At 43.2% G+C, this 4,581-nt stretch overlaps 1 pseudogene; it reads right to left on the reverse strand.

The window, feature by feature from the left end:
* Window positions 1-1,210: 1,210 nt before the first annotated feature.
* On the reverse strand, window positions 1,211-1,716 carry LOC144456639 (large ribosomal subunit protein uL23 pseudogene; annotated as a pseudogene).
* Window positions 1,717-4,581: the final 2,865 nt, after the last annotated feature.

Consider the following 4,581-nt stretch of genomic DNA (forward strand, 5'->3'; position numbering starts at 1 on the left):
TGGTTTAGTGTCTTCTGCCTTTTTGTGTGACCTTTCCCTTGGACACCCAGTACCTTTCTGTACTTGTACTTGTCAAAATATATCTGTCCTGAGTCCTAACCTAATAGGGCCAGGAGTGTACTGGAGCCAGCTAGGATTGACTCACGAAAGCTGATTGGTAAAATTTCAGTGCTAGCATTTATACCTCAGAAATTGGCAAATACTACAAATCACAGTTTGGTCTATTGTTTTGTTGATTCTCTAGTTTTAAGAAAGCAATGGATTAAAATGTTAATAATGCAGATTAAACTTATAAATGTGTCCAGCATATATTTTTCCTCCCAGAGAGCTGATTGATAAACATTTACCAGCATACTCCTGCAGAAAACCCTGATTCTTCTAGAGATCATAGGATTTCAAGCTAAAAGGAACCTTACAGATCACCTACTCTAACCTCTCACTTTACAGATGAAGAAACTGAGGATCAGAGAGGAGAAAGTGACTTGCCCAATGCTACAGAGGTAGGAAATAGAAGAGATATGATTCAACCCAGACCCTGTAACTCAAAATCCAGAGCTTTTTCTTCCATGCCATGTAGGAAAACAGGATAAATAAGCTCCTACTAATGGGTTGCCCTTCCCTAGGGAAGGTGTGCATTTTTATTGAGGCCATCTGGAGACAGGATAATATTGCAAAGGGACCCAATGGCTTATACCTTAGGATATTTGAGGCCATGTGGAGCAAAGCTCTGAATGGAGCATCACAGTTGAGGATGCCAAGCAACCAGAGCACAGACAGATGAAGTGGGCAAAGAAAGGGGAGGTAAGATTTATCCAAAGTCAAATTTACCTACTGCATGATTTTGCCAAGGACTAAAATGCTCCCCATTTGGAGATATCTGTATCCCAACTGGAAGTCTTCTTTCTCTCCCCCTCAACTTATCTATATTTTTACATAGCCCCAGTGACAATTTGGGGACCCCATTAGTCCACAGTTTTTGCATGGGCCTGCCAAAGGAGTCGCTGCGATGTCTGGAATTAAAGCACTACGTTAAGACCCAAAGAGACAGTGGGGCATAGCATTTGAGAGTTGGCCTCAGAGCAAAAAAGCACTGGGTTCAAGCCCTGCTTCTGACACATCAACCGTGTGATCTGGAGCAAGTTGCTCGACCTCTTGGTGTTGTACTGTAGATAACTTGATAAGACTATAAGCTCTTTTTTTTTTATGCTGGAAAACTTTTTATTGTAGGTAGAGTGGGACAGCTGGACACAGTTTAGATGATTCCAATTTTGTTGGCAACATCTAAAGCATCATAGTCTGGAGCAAGTCGGACATAGGCCTTCTTCTCTCCATCAGGCCAGATCAGTGTGTTGACCTTAGCCACTTCAATGTCATAGAGCTTCTTGATGGCCTGCTTGATCTGATGCTTTTTGGCCTTGACATGCACAATAAAGACCAGCATGTTGTCCTCAATCTTCTTCATAGTGGACTCAGTGGTCCAGGGAAACTTAATGATGGCATAGTGGTCAAGCTTGTTCCTCCAAGGGGCACTTTTCCTGGATATTTGGGCTGCCATCATAGTCTTAGTGTCTTGGGTCATCGGAATGTGGGAGATGTTCAGATCTTCTTTTTGTGCCTGTGAACACCCTTCAGCGTGGCCTTCTTGGCCTTTAAGACCTTGGACTTAGCTTCTGTCTTGGGGGGGACAACCGTTTCCTTCTTCACCTTTGGCGCCATCTTGGGGGAAAGGGATAAGACTGTAAGTTCTCTAGAAGATATCAACCTGTATCAGTAGAGGGAGGTTCCTTATTCAGCAGCTCCCCATATCAAAGAATCACAAGTCCCATCTCTATCCTCTATCCCTATATAAGTAAGGATAAGGAGAATGAGATACAAAAGCTTTTCTATAATGCTAACATTATACTGCCACCCATCTACTCTGCCTACGCTCAGGGCTAGGCCTCATTTTGCCTTCCATCTAGGACTACAGAGAGAAGGGGAATAATCATAACTGGCAGCAGAAGCCACCATTCTTCTCTCCAGAGATAGTCCAAATGAGCAAACAATACAACCAGAAGAAATTTTGCAGCCCAGGTGACCCCGCAAACCAGAGGGCAAGCATTATGAAAAGGGCTCTCCTTTGCAGAGGGCAGAGGGGGAGAGCATACCACTAGATTGGGCGGAGAATGAGACCTTGGAACACCTGGCATGAGGCCACAACAAAAGGGTATGGGAAGCAGAGTGGGGGTGGAGTTCCCACCCCTCTCACGTTTACCATCTGGTAGATGCTTATTTTTAACTAATTATTCCTGCTAACTAGGTGCTAAGCTCTGTTGTTTCTACGCTGTTGAAGGACTTCAAATGCTGTCAGCACCCTCTAAATTCAGCTCACAACCTAATTATGACTCTCAGTGCAATACTGGAGTCCAAAAAAGCTAAATCAATTCCAGGCTTCTTTAAAAGATGGATATCTAGAGCAAAAGAAGGGATAGCTCTCTGCACTGCCCAGAACCAGCCACACCTGTGGTACTGAGTTCAATTCTGGGCAACATATTATCAGAAGGATATTGGCAAGTTGGGGAGCACCCAGTGGAAAGTCACCCAGGAGCTAAAGGAACTAGAAACGGAGAAATGTGAGAATCCATTAAGGAGGCAGAGATGTTCAGCCTAGAGGAAAGAAGACAATAAAGGATAGTTGTCTTCAAGTATTTGAAGGGCTGTCAAGTGGAAGAAGAATTAGGCTTCTCCTTCTTGGACTCAGAGGTCTCTCAGTCATTCAACAAACATTTATTAAATACACAGGCATTGTGCTAAGCATTAGGCACAAAAAAAAGGTCAAAAAAAAGACAGTCCCTCCCTTCAAGGAGCTCATAGTCTAATAGACAACATGAAAACAATTGTATACAAACAATATCAATACAGGATAAATGGGAGATAATCTTAGAAGAAGGCACTAGAAGTAAGGGAGATTAGAAAAGGTTTTCTATAGAAGGTGGGATTTTAGGTTGGTCGAAGTATGCCAGGGAAGCAAGGAAGTAAGAATAAGGCCAAAGAGTATTCCAGAGCCAAGGAAAATGCATGGAGTGGGAGATGGAGTATTTTCTTCAAACAATAGCAAAGAGGTCAGTGTCACTGGGTCAAAGACTATAATGGGGAGAAGTAAGACATAAGCAGGAAAAAGGTAGAGGGGGACTTAGGCTTTATGAAGGGCTTTCAAAATCTTTCCCTTCTAAAACAACACAAGATGTCTTGGGGATTACAGGCCAGAGGGTTGTTTTGGGGGTTTTTTTAGGCAATTGGGGTTAAGTGACTTGCCCAGGGTCACACAGCTAGTAAGTGTCAAGTATTTGAGGCCAGATTTGAACTCAGGTCCTCCTGACTTCAGAGCCAGTGCTGAACCACCTAGCCTCCCCTAGAGTTCTTTCTTAAAGACCATTCCTTAAACCCGATTGGCCAACAATAGGTCCCCGCCTAACCCAACCTGGTCACTGTTTGGCCCTGATTGCCTCAGTAAATGTAAATAGGAATTGTTTCTGTTTTGGCCACCCTGAGGGTCTTCCAACCAGTTTAATCTTTTTTCCTAGACTAGGTTAAAAGAGGACATTTTTGCCTCATTTTTTTTACCTAGTCTTAATCCTTTTTCCAATCCTTTTCCTTCTTGACTTCATCAATCACCCTCTTCTCTTTGATACTCTTGTCTCTCTAGGTTTTTATAACACTTTTCTCTCCTGGTTTTCCCCCTACCTATCTGACTGCTCATTAGTCTTTTTTTTTTTTTTGCCTTGGTCAAACTGAGACCTGCTAAAGACCTTAGCTTTAAAAGGCCAACATTTTCCACCACATCTGGGGCCATCTCCAGTCATCCTGATCTATATCTGGCTACTGGACCCAGTAGCCATCTGGAGGAGAAAGTGAGGGTGATAACTTTGCACAACCCTCCCTCACTTAGATCCAATTCACTTGCATATCATGGCATCAACTCCCTGATGCCATGTTCCTCTTCATGTATGAAGGACAAACAATAATAGTCAAAATCAAAGGACTTCATATCTGATCCTAGAGGCAGCAATAGTGAGCCACTGTGGGTTATTGAGTAGTGGGGAGATGGTGACATAATCATACCTATGTTTTAGGAAGATCAGTTGGACAACTAAGTGACAGATGGACTAGAGTGGGGAGAAACTTGTAGCAGGGAGACTCACCATCAGGCTATTGTAATAGTCCCAGAGTAAGGTGATGAGGGCCTTCACTAGAGTGGTGGCAGTGTCACAGAAGAGATGGGGACATATATTTGAAATGTTGTGAAAGTAAAAACAATAGGACTTAGCAAGAGATTGGATGGGGGAGATGGGAGAGAGAGTGAGGCCTCAAGGATGACATCTAGGTTGGAAGCCCAGTAGATGAGTGGCTGATGGCACCCTCTCAAGTAATAGAGAAGTATGAAAGGTGGACAAGTGAGACAATATATAGGGAAAAGAGAAGAAGTCTCAGGATAAACCTTGAGGACCACTATTAGTGAGTGTAACCTGGATGAAGAGCCAGCAAAAAAAAAAAAAAAAAGACTAATGAGCAGTCAGATAGGTAGGGGGAAAACCAGGAGAG

The sequence above is a fragment of the Phascolarctos cinereus genome, unplaced genomic scaffold (assembly GCF_003287225.1).
Source record: "Phascolarctos cinereus isolate Bilbo 61053 unplaced genomic scaffold, phaCin_HiC Scaffold_4;HRSCAF=312, whole genome shotgun sequence".
NCBI lineage: Eukaryota > Metazoa > Chordata > Mammalia > Diprotodontia > Phascolarctidae > Phascolarctos > Phascolarctos cinereus.